The 18,439-nt window shown below is 42.9% G+C and overlaps 1 protein-coding gene across 1 annotated transcript in view; it reads left to right on the top strand.

Annotated features, from left to right (window-relative positions):
- Nucleotides 1-14,829: 14,829 nt before the first annotated feature.
- Nucleotides 14,830-18,439, top strand: part of LOC144935825 (phosphatase and actin regulator 1-like) — a 102,710-nt gene continuing 99,100 nt past the window's right edge. Inside the window, exon 1 of the mRNA XM_078862613.1 lies at nt 14,830-14,848. The gene's annotated coding sequence lies outside the window, so the exon portion shown is untranslated. The remainder of the gene's footprint in view (nt 14,849-18,439) is intronic.

Below are 18,439 nucleotides of genomic sequence, written 5' to 3'. Positions count from 1 at the left end.
CCTTCTACGTGACTTTACCGAAAGAACCAAGAAGATGGTGTATGTTGTTTATTGGACAGCATTGGTGGCGCAGTGGTAATAGACGTGCCTCACAACAAGAAGACCCCCTGGGTTCGATTCCTGATTGAGGCACCCTTCTGCGTGTATGTATGTTCTCCACTCCCCGTTCTGCACGCGTTTCCTGCGGATTATCTGGTTTGCTCCCATAGATGATAAGATACACAGTGGCATTGTTGTTGGCCAAATATAGCAAACACCCTCCTGAGAAAGTCGTCAGAATTGTTGTGGCTTTTCTGCTTAAATAAGTAATTATTACTGTACATAGATGTTGTTGGGTCACGTTACTAGCTCCGATTGCTCAGGGTACGTGTATAATGTGCCTGATTGAAGTGTAAGATTGAGAAAGTAATGCCACTCATGGCGTTATTAGTGTGCCTGTAGAGTTGGTGTCCCCTTTGCAAACCCGTGTATAGTATTTTGTTTCCTGTCCCCTACAACACAATGTTGCACTTAGCCATATTTTGTATGGATTTAATAAAATGTGTTTTACAACAATGAAAAAGCTCCTTATGAGTTTATTTTTGAAGTCGCTTCAAGTTATACGTTTTGTATTGCGCTTGTTTAACCTGATGAGAACCTATTAATATTTTTACTATGAATAGTTATTTTCTTTAAAAAGAAACACATTTGTGAATTGTGAAAATTATAAAAGATAATAATCCTCTTTATTTATCCATTAGAGCTTCAAGACTTGTTTCAAGGGATCCTGTATTGGAATGTTTGGCCAATTACATGAATTAACGTTTGCCATGTCAGAGGAAACCAGAGAACCTGGAGAAAGCGCATGCATACTCAAGGGTGACATTCAGAACTACCTTTTCTTGGTCACCTTACAGCCTCCAAGCCTCTGGAAAGCCACGTGATCATCCATCCAAACACTAACCAAGCTCCACCCTTCTTTGTTTTCACAATACGATTATATCGGACACGTTTGGGGTGATTTGGCAGTGATCATGAAAGAGCCAAACAGTAGACTCTCGATTATCCACGCTCATGACGGGGAGGACGGCTGCGGATAATTCAAAATTGTGGATAATCAAACAATATCCGTTTTCTGCGGAATATGAATGGTCAACCCGATCGATGATGCGCGTGCTCAGTGATAACACTTTCCTGCTCCCGCGCAGACGACTGCCGCCTTCGAAGTAGATCGCAGAGACACGCCACACAAAATCAATCAAACTCCACCCACTGTTGTAAAGATATGGCAACTCCTGTACTTACGTAGAGGCGATTACGTGAATTTCGGATTAACCGGAACACTTATTTGCTCGGTTTTAAGCAGGTGACTGGTCACAAATATTTCCAAGAATAACAACGAATAAATGTTTTAGATTATTATTAATTTGGGCTTAAGGGCAAATCCATGAGTTATTAATCTGTGTCAAAATCTTAGGTGCACATTGTTAATCCGCAAATCAGATAAACCGCACGCATATAATCTAACATAATTGTATATTTCAGTTGTGGGAATTTTTTTAACGTTTGGGATTGTGACTTTGATTCAGGCATGCATTACATCACAGAATCGTGCACGAGAATGCACATGTATACAAGCAATCTACACAGAAGCCTGGGCATGAACAATAATCAAACTGTTTGACTACACAGACGAGTTTAATGACCACTGTGCTGATCATTAGCTATGTATTCATGTTCTCTGATAGCATATTGATAAACAATGCGTAGAATACCGACATTCTATGGTAATTTCCTTGGAAGTAAAGGCTCGGTGTATGTGCCATTCTCGTACAAATGAGAACATATCCACACTTTGTGGCCTATTTTAAGGTTTCCCCACAAAATTGTTCAATGATTTTTCCAAAACGAAAAGTTTCAGGCAATAACTTATTTTCTTCTTCACTGCATCCTATATTGTCAAATCATTAATGTACAAAGATTACAGTAATTGATTTGGCTCAGCCTCAACTTTGAGGGTTTGTGTTCCCCAGTCTTTCTCTGTTGCAATAGCAATTATAGTGTACAATAATTTTAAATATCTACAAAATAAAGCTTTTCAGCCTCGATTTCATGGCTTGCTGTTTGAGAAATTGCAGGTTTGACCAATTTTGCAGGTTTGTGTGTGTGGGGGGGGATGAAACTGGAGTTCCTGGAGGAACCTCACTTACGTGAGGAGTACGTCCAGTTCTCATTTACAGTTCTTTCCTGTCTCCAGGACTTTGCCATACTAATTGACGTTATCCCTTATAAGGACCCCGTGGGGAAAGAAAAAAAACTCCGTGCAATAATTTGTCAACGTTACAGCACACATTTGAAGAGTACTCGCAAGTGTAATTTTTTTTTTATCACAGTGAAGAATTGACAACTGTGCATATCTCATATGCAACTCTCTCCCACTGCACATGTACAGGATCCAAGCATCATTCGCCTTCAAGCGTTAGCTGAAGGTTTTCACTTGTTCAGGTTGACATACTCGGGGCCGGGCTCTAACTCTACACCTCTGATTTCTCGATAAAACACCGCGTTCGATTAACGAAATATGTGCCCGTTATAAATCGTCTTGACTATTATTTTGTTGCTGCATTGTCAGTTGTTGGTTGTGGTGACTTTTTCCACTCAACTCGCATTGATTTACTCAACAAAATAAAGGGCAATTTCAATTATGGTGTTGTATTCAATCGGCCACAAAAGAGATCATGAAAGATATTGAGATGCAACGGATCTCAATTTAACGCGTCTAAATCAAAATTGGAGATGTAACCAGTGGCGGCGGCTCGTGACATTCCCACGAGGTGGGGCTGTTGTGCGTGACCTCTCAAAAGACGGCGTTCTAATTAAGAAAAACCTCGTCATGTTATAATGGCCTTCCCGTCCAAGTTATATAACTGTCTTATCTACCAACGGTAGGAATTTATAAACAATACGAAACTAAACAACAAATCACTCAAATGCTGTCCCCATGACCCTCAAGGCCACACCACACAACCCCTTTGACACTCACTGCCCCAAGCCGTGCGTCAGCTTCTCCAGTTGCACGGTGACGTCGTCTCATTACAGGCACGGGCGCCTTGTTCCCCATCCTGCACGGGTCTCAAACGCCGCGGCTACGACGCTGGAAGCCGATCGCAATGGACGAGGGGAAATCTCTCACTCGGACGCCTTCACAACCGCCTCGAAGCCTTCCCGAGGCACACATCAGACCGTGGTGTTGCAGCCGTTTCTAATATGAACAGCTTAAAATGTTATTTTCATTAGGCAATTCACGTTGAAATAATCATTTTATTAAAAAAATAAACAACAAAACAATTGAGAGAAAAGTACGTTTATTAGAAAAATAATGTATCATCTCCAGCTGCTTGGTGGGTCGGCACCCCAATGCCCCGAGTGTACGAACCGCATCTGAATATAACTAAACTTGAAATCAAATCTTGAAGAAAATATTAGAAAGCGGTGTTCTAGTCACATGTAACTGATTTGAGACGTGAATGTTCAGGACATTATAAAAAAATGAAAATATATGTTTGTAATATCAGGATGTTTCGATCAGTAAAGTTTCGTAAGTAATATTCTAGACACCAGTTTTGAGCATCAACATGACAGACTTTCTCCAGTCAAATTTCGATTTAAAGCTTTCGTGACTGCAGGGATTCATCTTCTTGGTTCTTTCGGTAAAGTCACTTGTATTAAAGCAGACTCGTCCCAGGGGCCCACCAATATCCTGTCAACCATACTGAAGTCTTGTGGTTCATTCTGAAGCCACTACCACCTTCACGTGGTAATCACTGTCAAGCCAGCATCTGTGTTTAGCTTTCAAAGGTTGTATGAGATAGTGCCCAAAGGGACGAGGTCTGGGCCATGTGCCGAATGTACCAGAACATTCCAGTCTGAAATCCAAACGTTCCCATAATTGAGCATGCATGCTGTGGGCCTACATTATTGCGGTGAAACACCACTCTATTTCTCAACGGTCCACAGCATCTCTAAGAAATGCCAGCCTCACAGTTTGTTCTCCAGCAAGTAACAAAAAATCACTCGTGATAATGTCATGATTGACATTATGTTCCTGGTAGAATATGTCCATTCAGTGCTTTTGGCACTCACTGTCCGGCTCATGAGAATGGATCCCAGTGTCATAAGCAGTGAAGATGTGAAACAAGGATGCATTCCCTTATGTAGGAATCTAGCCAGTAACGTTTGACAAAGGTGCACCCTGCCTGATGCGTGGTCTTACGGTCACATGTTTGAAACCAAAAGGGCACACTTTGAAAATTCAACTTGTCATGAGTTGTTGAAGGAACTCTTCCCACACATTCCCTTGACCGCTGTTCATGAGGTTTAACTCCTACCTACTGGTCACCCAAATTCAAACCTCTCAACAAATGGAATTGGCTTGAGTTGAATAACTGGCCTACCACTCATGTAATCATTGCAATACAGTATGCAAATTGACTAATTGCACATGTTCTACTCACAAGCGTCAGCATGATTTATGCAGTTGCCAAACATTCTGCAGCTTTATTCTTCAATACATTTAACTTTTCCTCACACTGTAAGAGCACAACAACAAAATCAAGTAACTCTCTGTCCTTCGAATGTACAGTTTTGCAAGAGTTTCCATATGTTTGCCATCTGTGACAAAATATCAACAAAATATTGCATTCCAATAACAGGTTCATGCCCCATTGAATAGCACAATCTTTTTTACAAAATCACACACATGTTTACTTTTTGAAAAACACCCACAATATATTTTTTTACAGCTGAGCTGCCTGGTTATTTTAAAACAAAGCATCGTACAGTGGTTAAAAAAAAAATGAAGTGTTCTTTGAGATTTAAATATAAGGCAATACAGTCGCTGCTGCTGTTGATAAAGATTGGTCCCATCTGCTGTAGACAATGTGAAAGAGCCCGAGTTTCAACTTCTGTTTCCAGATTATGGATTTTAGCAGAGACCCTAACCACAGTTATTCATATTCAGGAGGTATACAATCAGACAACGCTTCCATTATGTGCTCACACCCAGTAACCACAGTGCTTTACTGTGGCAGTGCCTTGGAGTCATCTCAGGGTTTTTTTTGTCATGCTTGGTATCACCGTGGCCCGGGTCGCTGGTTTTGTCTGAACAGGGCTGTGGGTGATGTGTTTGGCTTGGGGGTGGGGGGGGGGAGAATAAGCGGCCGACACCAACATTTCAGTCCAACGATAAAATGTGATTCGCCCGCGAAGAAGGGAAGCGGTGATGTGCGTGTGCTACCCCAACACTGCCGGTTCCCGCTGTCACCCATGAATATCGGAGGGAACGGGCAAGTCATCTGCCGTGACGTCAATCGCAAGAGTGCGCTCAGACCGTGCCAAGGGCCTTGCGTTTGCAATTGAACCACGTGGAAATGACGAATTTTCCAATGGCAAAATAATGAACATCGACTGCACTTGTGTAATCGCCACTATCTTTACTGAAGTGGTGACTCAATCAACATGGTGAGTTAGTGCTCTCTCACCCGAATAAGTAACGGGCAAGAAGCTACATGTTTTAAAAGTATGAAGATCTTACATTTGTTTCAAAGAGGGGTGTGAGAAACTACCCACACCTAAAAGCAAACATGGATCTGTAATTAACACGATTTGTCTTTCAATGCACAGTATTTGCAGGTCCTTTGCTTCTAAGACTTTGTTGAAATTTAAGCGTTTCCCACTATATGACGAACCGGTTTACACTGACATTGATTGCTGGTTAACATTATATCATGAAATCATGGGGCTTCTGCACAACCGAACAATGAGATGCCCTGCAGCACCACAATGCACTCCTCAAGATTTGGCAATGCTAACACCTGAAGCGGGTGGCATGTGCAGAATATTGGGAAAAGACCATATAGATTGGACAGGAGACACAATGAAGGAGAACATTCTATAATCTACCAGGGCATGTCAAAGAGCCTTATTAGACGTATAATTGACATACAGTATTAACCTCTTTTCCACCGACATATCAAAACTGTGCCAGCATGGGGCCCTCACAGCATGGGTCGTTTGTCTATTTGCCATGCCAAGCAAGAAAGCAAACTATTGTGGTAAGGTGGCCTGTATGTATGTGGAACTTCTTTGCACTGTACATAGCCAATCGCCGCGCTAATCGGACGTGGGGTCCTATCCAGATATCTGAATATGGCTTTGGGCCAAGCAGGGCCAGGATCGGGGGGGGGGCTAATGACTCATTCATTGCGTATGATGTCAGCGAATAGACTGTAAGGACACGGCGTCACCGAGTCGTCTACATTGCACGTGATGTCAGCGGCACGGCACGGTTCGGCCTCTGCAGTGAAAAAAAACAACATGGTGCATCCTGACCCGTGTTGGGCTGGCTTGCCATGGCACCGGTGTCGCTCGGTTGTACAGCGGAAAAGAGGCGTGAGAGAATAATAAGGGAGGCTAAGGTGGGATAATTTTATTTCTGTAATTATTTTTTTAAAGACCGCACATGAATCTTTAGGTACAGGAAGCCCGCGTGGTTGTGCAGACCAGGGAATGGATTTGCATTAATAATTAGTTTCCTCTGTGCAAGCGTGCACTTGTAACCACGTGCTTGTCTGTACATGCGTTATTTTCTCTCGCAGGCACACGGCACAGGCAAGTAGCGCCGCACTGCCATTCCACTTGTTGCACGCACTGATGCCCTAGAGGGGCTCAAAACTCTGTTTTTTTCATGTCAAGCCTCTTTCTCGGTATTCAAGAGCTACAGTGAAGAGGGGTGGGTCGAGGGGGTAATGCCTGGGTTGGAGTAATGAGCCAGAGATGTTGACGACCTGGGTTAAAATTCTGGCTGGACATTAAAACTAGCTTCTCAGAGTGGATATATATTCATGTTACGACGCTGCTTATTTGTGCAAGTGAAGCGCAGCTCTCGTTATTACATGCTTAAATAAAAAGTTATTAAATATATGTAAGGATTCAATTTACAATGTTATAAAGCATTCAATATCCTTTTACTGGCCCACCTTGTTGGGGTGGTGAAACACACTGCAAGCCCTACAGTCTACTCGATTGGCGAATAAGAATTTTAATATCTTTGCGCATGATCACAATGGTATGATTGGGGCTTTGCGCACAAGATTCCAATGGAATTATTTTCAATTTGGTAAAAAGCATGGTGTCCGCTGAAAAGGCCACTTGAATTATTTTCTGGGGGGAGGATAGTCCTGTTGAAACATATCTCCCATGGCCATTCTCTGACACAGGGCACACACTAGGAAAAATACAGCAAAATAAATCCAGTTTATCCAGAGATGCATTTAATGCAAATCTCTAGATTCGAAACAACAACATAGCATATGCAAAACGAATTTACACAGATAAGAAATAGCTCAATCATGGAAATGTATTTCATTCCTCTACTCCAAAAAGAAGATAAACAACTTATTTAAAAAATCACAGGCCCATTTTTCTTTTTATCACATGCATACCATTGGTAAACGAACAGCATAGGATTATGCTATAGTAAAACTGATGAGGATACTGATGATGGTATCTTATAAAAGTTGTATGTATTTATTTTCTCTGGACAGTTACACATTTCTGTCATTTCCAAACATCACCAAATGACGGCTTCAATTTTTTCTCCCAGATCTGGAAATAAACTCAGACGTCAACGTTGGATATTGACTACCTGCACACGAGTTGTCGCACGCCAGAATTCATCACTATGTCATTCTGCAGAAATCCCCGCAGTGCTGATCATCGCTCAAGGAGCAGCTGCACCTGTGGGGAGGGCAGCGATTTCGCTGCCCTCTGCCAGGCCCCGCCTCCGATGAGGCGCAGGCTCTGCCGACTCGACGTCTCCCCCTCGTCCGGCTCCCAACTCCGTAAGGGACGGTTCGCCTGTCAGATTACACGATCACAGGTTCATGAGTGATGAGCGTGGTTCAGTGCTCCGCTCAGCTGTTGTCGCTGAGATCGTGGGGCTGCACCCAGGTTTCACCCTTCCCGTGATTAAAACCAAGTTCTCAAGCATTTCAAGTTGATGGTTTGAGCCCAGTCGCCAATTAACTTTCACACAAAATAAACTATGCTATACATTTTGGTGGGATTTCCCCCCCCCCCCCCCACTTTATTTGGATTTCATATTATTAATCGACATGCGATTAAAAAACCTTGCAGAGCAGGAGAAGATGGGCCACTAAGTGTGGATACAGACGTTCATTGAAGTGACTTCAAAATAAGTTATGAAATGCTATCCAGGGCTATTCGTTGACATGAGGCTCGCTGCAGAATTCTGAATGAATACTTCGTCATCGTGTGACATGATACCCGATTGCACGTGACACAATTTGTGAACGTATATATGGAAAGGGCCCATTTTAACCAATGCATCGCGTCAGTTTTCGGAAGCTAAACAACTGTAAGCCTGGACAACGCTTGGATATCCAACCCCCCTGCACAACGGGGTTAAATATGTTGCAGTGCTATGTGGTGGACAGCAGAGGGCAGTGTAGGAAAATCTATTATTCTGCAATGCTATGCCCCCCCTTCGGCAACCCACACTGACCAGCTTAATGAAATATGGTCAAATTACCTCCACAGCCCGAACGGCGTGTGAAGGCCCCCATCCAGCAGTGGATTAGCAAATGAGCTGCATACGTCAGTATAGTATTGTACTATACAAACATGTACAAGGTAAGGCCCACTGAGCTAGAGTATACAGCTTTTTTCAGATGAGACCTGGCCACAAATATTAGCTAAAAGAAGTGGCTTATCAACTAGACATTTTAAATACTCGAAACGCATGTTTTCAAATGTGGAGGGAAAAATTGGAGGACCCAGAGAAAAATCCACGCGATCACGGGGAGAACACGCAAACTCCAAACATACAGCAGGCATCAAGGGTCGAGATCGAACCCACGACTTTCTGCATACCAGGCGAGACAGCTAACATCTCGCCCCCGCAATTATGAATAACTTGGTCAGAGATAATGAATACGCCTTGACGGGCGTCTCACGCACACGGCCGTGTTCACCCAGATGATGTCCATGTGGCAGTAGTAGATGCACTCCGTGTCGAGCATGGAGCTGCACGTGCAACGTCTCAACCTTCGGGCCCCACGTCCGGGCCGAGCGGGTACCGTGATCGGCAACGGGAGTGGCGGGGCCGGGCGGGGTGGCAGCATGGGGTGGCCTGACACCTCCTCGCTCAGTGGGGGGGTAGCATCGTGGGTCCCTGTAGCGCCAGCACTTGCACAGTCGGAATGGCCCCACCATAATTGTGGGGAGAGAGAGAGAGTTGGAAAGGGTTGAGAGCCCCCCCCCAACCCACCACCTTATTTCGATAAAAGCTCAGCATGACCCCCGACATTCTAAGAGTCGAGTAAAAACAAGAATTGTTGCGAAATTTGACACCCGTACATTTGATGATGCCGGTGTTGTGGTGATTCGGGTCGTGTGTGGGTACATAGTTTCCAAGTTCTGACTTGCCACGCCATGCGTGGCTTTCATGCCAAATCAAAAACCCACATTTAAATTACATATTTACGACACATTAGCATACAACAGTCACCGTGCCTCGCGAATTACGGTCAACAGTGATTCTCACCTTCATTCAATACAGGAGATTGAATTTGTAGCGAATCGTTCACAAAGCCAGGACATGGAATTGCTCGTGCCACAGGCCAAATTTAACACTGAAGTTGAAACCTCAATTAAACTGACAAAAATAAAACACAAAAATGGATGTCAATAACGAGCTTTCCTTTTTAAGACAGGAGGAATACACTCCACTTATTTCGATAATATCCTGTGTTTATTCAAATAATGCGATTAACTTACAGTTTGCTAACAGCAAAATTATGTATTTAACAGTTTTATACAGTCACTAGCGCGTTGTTGTTGTTGGTTTTTCGGTAGCGTCCTGGTTATAACTGTAACTGCACGTAATCCATCACTTCGAGCTTAATTCATCTTTAAAATGTATTCAGTGCACCATAAACACAGTCATGAAAGACATAGAGGACCCGTGCGTTGAGAGGGTGTGTAAATGTGTCTGTCCAATACATTTTTGTTAACAAATTATACTCAAGTAAAAAAAAGCGCATTGAGAATGCAGTGATTGTGCCGTTCGCTGGTTACAATGACAGACGTAAAACAATACTTATAACAATGTTCTACTTTAACAACTTAATAATGTAACACATGTTCGAACAATCAACACTTAATTCAATACAAAAAGCAACACGTCAAGCTTAAATAATAACAAGTGCTGCGCAAACAGCCAATACACAGAAAGCTACCATCCATCCAAACGAATTGGAACCCCACCTGATTTGAATAATTAAATATTGTCGAGTAAAGATCCACTGGTAACTAATGAACTGTAATTACTACTAATTAGTATTCGATTGAAATGATCTCATGGCACCAGTACAAACACTGTGCAAGTGTCACATGAATCGGTGGGTAGTTTGTCATTTTAATTAAAAGTGACAGCCAGGGCCGCCATTCCCTGGCTGTTACTTGTGCGGCCATTGTTGTTCAGTCCCATCATGTTTAAGCAAAGACAAATGTAAAAACTCCCGGCCCTTTGCAAGCTATGAGTCTTGTTTTAATCTATCATTCAAATGTAATTTTGATTTCAAGTTATATAATAAGAACACAGCACTCACTCTGCGATGTCCATCCGACAGCGAAGATCGCGATGAGCAGGAGTCCTGCCATGGAGCCTCGTTTGAAGTTACTTGGCTGAGAAATGATTGGAGTATATCCTATTTGGGGGGGGGTTTGCTCATTAGGAGTGGCATCTCTCCTGAGGGGCAAAACAAGCCAGGTTCACACTTGCTCTAAGAAAAAAAACCTACAAGCAATTAGTATCAATCTTGGCAAAGGGTTTTTCAGGTATTTCAAAATCACTGTGAAGTTGTTTTCACGTTAGACCACGTGTTGTGTGGCATGATCGGCGGGGTGGGGGTGGGTCTTCTTCGTGAACTGAATGTGATTTTATTCATATTATACCGACGTGACTTTACCGAAAGAACCAAAGAGTATTGATCCCTGCAGTCACGAAAACTTCAAATCTAGATTGAATGGAGTGGCTCACAACCCACAGGTGCCCTTTCAATTTCACTATTGTGCGACGTAGTCATTGCACAACAGAAAGGCACCTTGGGAAGTGCTATCTTATCTTCAAATATCCAAGAGATTGTGATGAGATGCATCCTTAAAAGGTGGCTTTTCCGAGCATGTTTCCTGCAGAGAAATATTAACTTTTATTTCCCATCCCACCAATTGTCTTCTCATTATTCCCATTGAGCTATCAGCAACGTGTCAAAAGACGAAGTATCCAATGAGGACTCTTGCAGAAGAGTGCAGTGCCGGATTAAGCTAGTATGGGGCCAGGAGCATTCTTACCTATAAAAGTCACTTTTTGTCTGTCTGTGTGGACACACCTTGTAATGCTTTAAACTCACAAACTGCTGGGTTTGCGTTTCAACAAACTACACACATACGACACAATAAGCCCCCCGGACGAAACATTGCTATTTGTTTTTCCATCCGTCAAGTTTAAAGTAGTTAAATGAACAATGTATTACTATTTATTATTATATTACTATGCTGAGCGCGCCAAAGCACGCATCTGCGCATGCGCGGAAAAGCTGACCCGTGGTTGCCCCTAGCAACACACGCGATCGGTGGGGCTGGGGAGAAATTCTCATTCGCGTTAAAAATGCAAAAAAAACACAACGCTGAGGTAAATTCTACAAAGTGTGATGTCCTCTTCTCCCCCCACTCCAATGTGTGCAGTTACTACTATAGGGTCGGTAGATACTACTATAGTCCTTAGATACTATTACCATAGAGCAGTGACGTGCGGTGAGGTAAATAATCTACAATTTTTCGTAACTTTTCTTAACAGCTATTTTCATTGGAGTATGACAGGTGAGGCTCTGCCTCCACTGCCTTCCCTGACCGCACATGACCGCTGTAGAGTGGGCGGGGGGTGGTGGGGGATGTGTAGCAGCCCAGCCTCAGCCTGCAAAGGTGCCACCACGGCCGGCTGGGCAATCTAGGCGAGGATGGGGGCTCTGCACGGAACTAGGCCTCACCACGGCACTCTGTGAAGTTAGTAGCTACAACTATAGAGTCGATATATACAATTATAGAGTCGGTAAATACTACTGCAGTCAGTAGGAACTACTGTAGAGTCACTAGATACTACAATAGAGTAAGTAGTTACGACTAAAGAGTCAGTACATACTACTGCAGAGTCGATAGATATGACTATAGAGTCGGTAGATACTACTGTAAAGTCGGGAGATGCTACTGCAGAATCGGTAAATACTGATATAGAGTAAATAGATACGACGATAGATTCAGTAAATACTACTGTAGAGTCAGTAGTTACTACTATTAATCGAACCAACCAAGCGGCTGTCTCTAAAACCCTCTGCTGCTAGACCACCCATATTTTATGGCTTACCAAAAATCTATAAAGAAGGTACACCACTCCGTCCTATCGTCTCCACCATTGACTTACCCACATACAAACTGGCCCGATTTCTGTCTTAGGGGGAGTTGACAGCCATGACGGCTGGATGCTATGAAGGGGGGGGGGGTGATGTAGTGAGCTGACACTCACCCACTGTCACTGTATGGTGCCGGCCCAGAAGGGCCGCGCCGTTCGATGTTCCTACATCGTGGACTGCACCGTGTGGGTGGCTGTATGTAATACCAGCCCTAGCGGGCTTGGTGAGCACTGAGATAGTGCGGGCACCACGCACAGCATGTGGTGGGGGCTCCCACGAGGGGGAGTGGGTGAGTGTCAGCCCGGGGGCAGGGTTGCCCCAGGCCATAGCACTCTGGTTGACCTGGTAGACACGTGATCCGGAGTGTCAACACAGGGGGCCCCAGGTGGGGGGGGCTAGTGGGTGATCACGTGTTCGGGGAGAGCTCTTGAGAGGGATCGAGAGGGAATGAAAATGCTCGAAAAGGCGGGTGGGGCTGAGGGCAGAGCAGCCCCGACCGTAGGGGGATATAAGGCGGGTCCTGAGCGGGACCGGGGTCTCTTCGATCTACAAGCTGGAAGCTCTGTGTCTCAAGCTTGAAGCTCTTCGTCCTACGAGGAACCACGTGGTTGGAGATCCGAGTGAGGGTCCGACCCTTTGTTTTGCAGTAACTCCTCTGTATAGTGTAGTTAGCTGGGTCGTCACCACCCTAGGTTGTATCTGGTAAAGGGGCAGTTACCCCTTTGTGTTACGGTGTTACAAATAAATGTGTTGCCTCTAAAAGGAACAACGTCTGCGACTCAGTTGGACTGACTACACTAAGATAATCCGGCACTGCTCATGTGTCAGAAATGGCCCAGGGAAGGACATATCACAGAACTTCAGTGCTTATGAAATTGCTTCAAATAACATGTACAACGCAATGATTCAAATGTCCTGCTAGTCGACTCAAAACCAACATTGTACTGAGAGCAGTCATTTATCCAACTTAATTGATAAACCAATTTGAATGTGATTGAGCTTTGTTGTGTGTAGAATCATTGGTGAACTGACGCCAAAATCTGACTTAAGTTAAGAACTAAATTTAAAAAGCGTGTGGCTGAAACTTGGATTAGAACTCAGCATCTCAGTGGTGCCATCTCCTGGGCCACACAGCCACTTCTACCTTTCACAAAGTGAATTTATTTTATATTTTCGGCTAAATTTAAGCTGAAACTTTGCCTGTTATCGAATGCCACTGAACGCAGTTACAATGAAAATCCTCCAACTACTATTCTTTTTTATATTTAGAAGGCATTAGCCATCTCAGTTTTGCTGTTATTTCAATCTGTAGAGACACTGCGACGGTACTTGCTGACATATCAATAGCACAAAAAAATCAAGAATTTCATATATTATTCTGAGAGGCTCAATGAACTGCACTGATTATATTGAAAATGGATAGTTGTGCCTCATTTTATGGGACAGTGTGGTCTCAGGAATCTTCTTGGCCATAGGCCTTCTGACTCATCCTTGATATCTGTTTTATACATCGTTAATAGAAATTGCCCTCCACTTAGATCCCAAACCAGACCAGGTCATTTAAAAAACAGAAAAAACCATGGAAATTTATTTTTACATTTTATTTAAATAAACGATCTGCATATTATGAAGTTTCCGTGTGTTTTCCTTAACACATGTATGCATACCATTAGTGTCACTGAGCTCTCATCTGGTTAAGTAAAATACTGCTGGATTGAACATTGATCTTGTTTAGCGAAAACACAGCTGCACCACTCCAATGAGACCCTAAAAGTCGAAATGTGTTTTCAGCTGATTATATTATGAGCTCATCACATGCAAATTGTGGTGGTATGTGCAAATAGATGAAAATAACACCTTTCTAATTATTTGTGTCCATACACGGTACTGTATTAGATAAAGGCAAGGGGTAATCTCACTCTTAAGACACATTGTAGGTGTGTACACACGAATGCATATTATTTTATGTAGCCATAGACACACATCGGGCATCCACAGGGGGCTTGAAACTACATTTGCATGTGTTGCTATCCCCCTTTGCAAATCTAGTCCTCCCATCCCTGTATCATCTAAACACCCACGCACTCTCGCTTCGTGGTTGCTAGCACGGGTCATTCTATGCCTGTGGTTACCAGGGCTCTCTTCGCGAGGTCCCGATGTATGAAGGCACATCATTGTCAGTGCAGCGAGAAATACTCCCTGAGATATGAACTGACGTCCCCCAGCCGTTATTGGAGGCGAGTCTCTAATCTCGCAGCATTGCTCATGCCGAGGCTGCATATGCTTCAAGTGGAGAGCAAACAGCAACTGAAGACATAAAGGTATTGCGCGTGCGTAAATGTGTTCAACACTGGGAGATAAATCGATGAGATGTCATTTCCTACAGAGATCACTCGGATCTTTTTAAGGCAGATATTGACAGTTTTTTTTTAAATGAAGATGTGTAGCCGTCGCCTTCTCGATACTGGGGGAAAATGATGACGTTGATAGGGATTAATATGGCGTCTGATGAAGGGTCACCTGAGTGATAGGCAATTCATTTTATTTAAGGTTCCTGAAAATGGTTGAGAGCAGTACTGGACAAATTAGCAATATTTTAATACATGGTTGATTGCTTCATAGTTTTGATTGATGATGATGATGATGATGATAGTGATGATGATTCAAATGGGCACGTAACTATAATAATGGGGAGGTGATGATTCGTTTGAATGCCATTTTAATGTTTACATTAAAATGGCATTAATGCTTACATTAAAATGGCATGATTAGTGAAAACAGCGATGCAACTTCAGATGAAATGATAATTAATAAACACAACTTAAGCAAACAGTAGAAATGATTGTGCTGCTCTAACTTGAGCCAGATAATTGCATCAAGAATAATGATTCTGTTAATTCTCGAGATTGTTGATAAAAACACATCTTACAGTACATTTAATAAAATATCGTACACAAAACTAGACTTGAGTTGCCTACATAGTCATTAGCAGACTGTGCTATGAGCCCCCAGTGAGTCTGATATTTATTTACAGCCTCGGCAAACATCAGTATCTGAACTGGTTCTCAACCACCCCGATCACCAACCAGCACTAACCAGCATGGTGAAGTATGGTAACAAAAAAACCATGACTGGCATGTTGCACGTAGGCTTTCATCCAGCTGTGAGTTCACAAAGGGCTGTCAAGTATTATTTTTACAGAAATTAGACATATCGAGATTGTTTCTATATTATTTATATCGAGATTGTTTCCGTTGCAAAGCAGATGTGGGATATATTATTTACATGTGGATAGTGCATACAGTTTCTTGTGGGGGAAACTTGAGCACAGAACTGTTTTAGCATTAAATCACGATCTACAAACTGGCTGAGTGGTGAGAACATGACCAAGACTACCCAGCCACCTATATCGAAGATTTCTGTGATATGAATGTGTGACAATAATTGATCCTTATAGCGGTACCCCGAGGGGCCAAATAATACAAAATGGCTGAGGTAATTAAATATTGTATTTCTGGGACACTATTTTTTCCAGGGATGTACTTAACTCCGCGACTGGGGTACCAATCAATCCGAAATCAGTGCCACTCCGCGATGTCGAAACGCAGCGAAGATGATTGCGACGAAACCCTGAACGCCCGTACGCTCCGTAGTGGTGCATCGTGTACAGCTCGTCGAGATGAGTCGATTGCCGCATCGCCGACCATCAACAAACTAAAAATTACTGCATCACGGACATTATGCGAGAGCCGGGGTACTATGGTAACCCCGGGGGTACCGCCATAAGGTTCAAATGTTCGTTGTATCACCCACCATTTGCATTACCTTGGCACCACTGGTGGCTGCAGTGTCTAGTGTTCAATACTGTCTCTTGCGAAGTAATTCCTGGGCATATTTGGAGATTTCATGGTGAGATGCTCACCGTCCACCTACAATACAATATTTGAATAGACCTAATATTGTTTTAAAACTACGCTACTTGCTGTATACACGCTTTGTATTTATATAGCGCTGACATTACATCTCCTATAAAACATTTCAAGGGCAAAAGTTGTAAACGTTAAACACCCTGTGAAATGACAGTATTCACATATTAGCATTGGTATTGGAATAGTGTTCGATAGCCGTGATGGATGACAGATATTGATGAATCAATTATTATTGTGCGTGTATTCAGTGGATGAGAAGTTTCTATTGATATTAAAACCGTCACCAGTCTCACCATGGCTTTTGCACTGGACCTGTATGGATACGAAAATGAAAGAATGGGCTTAACAAACCGTCTCTCCTTAACACATATTATTGGTTTCCATCTTCAACCACAATCAATACTTCCAATTCGTCTAAAACCAATAATTATTTACAGCCCTTTGTCAACCCACTGCAAGACGATAGCCCTCCCATACTGGGGCTGTCATGGGGGTGGTTTAACCATATATTACCACACTGATCAGTGGGAGTTTGTGAAAAGGGAGCACAGGACCAAATTAGAAACCACTCGCCATTGATGTTAGCCATGGTCAGGAATGGACCTCAAGTCGCTAGTTTCATCATGCAAACCACTGCGCCACTGATCCACGCTACTAATTCTGCCATTGGTATTTAAATCCCAACCAAGGACTGTCTACATCACCAGTGACATCCCTCCTGAAATAACATAGAAGTGGCATCACAGATTCTCAATGTATATCATGTTTGTCTTACGCCAGATATGCTACAAAGATCTGCCTTACAGCACCCTCCATTTGGGGAAGGCAAATCATCAAGTGCTTTTATGAAAGTTCTTTTGACGATGAATATTTAGAATTAGGCTTAAATAAATACAATTTTAAAATGAAAAATTTTCTACGCAGTTATTGGTGCCTCGGTTGAGACGATCATTCTTGCTTTGCAAGGCAGCCCTTTGTTGTCTTGGATGACCGGAACTTGAACCCACCCCTAATCACAGCATGAGTTCAGTATAACGTGCTGTCGTCTGCTTTGTATATTATTTAATACCCATGCCGGATGTGGTGGGTTTAGAATGCTAATATCGTACTCCATCCACATCAGAGCACTGAGCCAACACTACTAACAGCCTGACTTTAATTCTCATTCATTGTTCAACCCCAAAAATAAACCAGGCTCATACATTGTATGAAGTTAATTGTCAGGTCCCATCACTGATGACTACACACAAATAATTAATACAAATTCGCTTTTTCGACTAAGGTTTGATTGAAACCTGCTAAGAGATGTATTAAATGACCACAACCAAACCACTTGTCTTCCCATCATACAAGAGTACTGCTTTACAGTTGCGGTCAAAGAAGACTGATTGACAAGATGGTATTTGTGGCGTCTTTCCGGCGTCGTTTTCCAATGTCACACGAAGCACTGCTTGTCATAAAGCAGTACTGTACCAGTGGAGACATGGAACACCGTTGTTTCCTTACACTTTAATTGGCACATAAATGGTTAACAAAAATAATGATTTCTGTTTAATGTACTATTATTATTTGCATGTAGTTGTACGATTTCATATATTACACCATTGTTGTGCTGAGGTTTTCTTTCCCAGTGAAATCAATACGACAGCACAATGTCATAATGTGGTCATTGTTACTGCCACGCATATAACACAGTTCATTGGCCAACCTTTGGGATTTGTGGCACACCTCAGGAAGGTCAATAAACAGCACCGGACAACGCCATTGATTCGTCAATACAATACAGTGTTAGAATTGGAAATGCCAACATTGTTGACGTGGTTAGTGCAACTCCAGACTATGATCCCAGCAAACTAAGGTTTTTTTTTCTGGCCATGCACATGACCAGTGCAATTTAGATTTTATTCCGGCTTTGACTTCTGGTAGATCTCAATATCAGCCAATATCTCTCCACTGCTTGATGAAGGCCTCCCCAAAGCTGTC

The sequence above is a fragment of the Lampetra fluviatilis genome, chromosome 14 (genome assembly GCF_964198595.1).
Source record: "Lampetra fluviatilis chromosome 14, kcLamFluv1.1, whole genome shotgun sequence".
NCBI lineage: Eukaryota > Metazoa > Chordata > Hyperoartia > Petromyzontiformes > Petromyzontidae > Lampetra > Lampetra fluviatilis.
The sequence above is the reverse complement of the archived record's forward strand: the minus strand, read 5'-3'. Positions and strand labels throughout refer to the sequence as shown.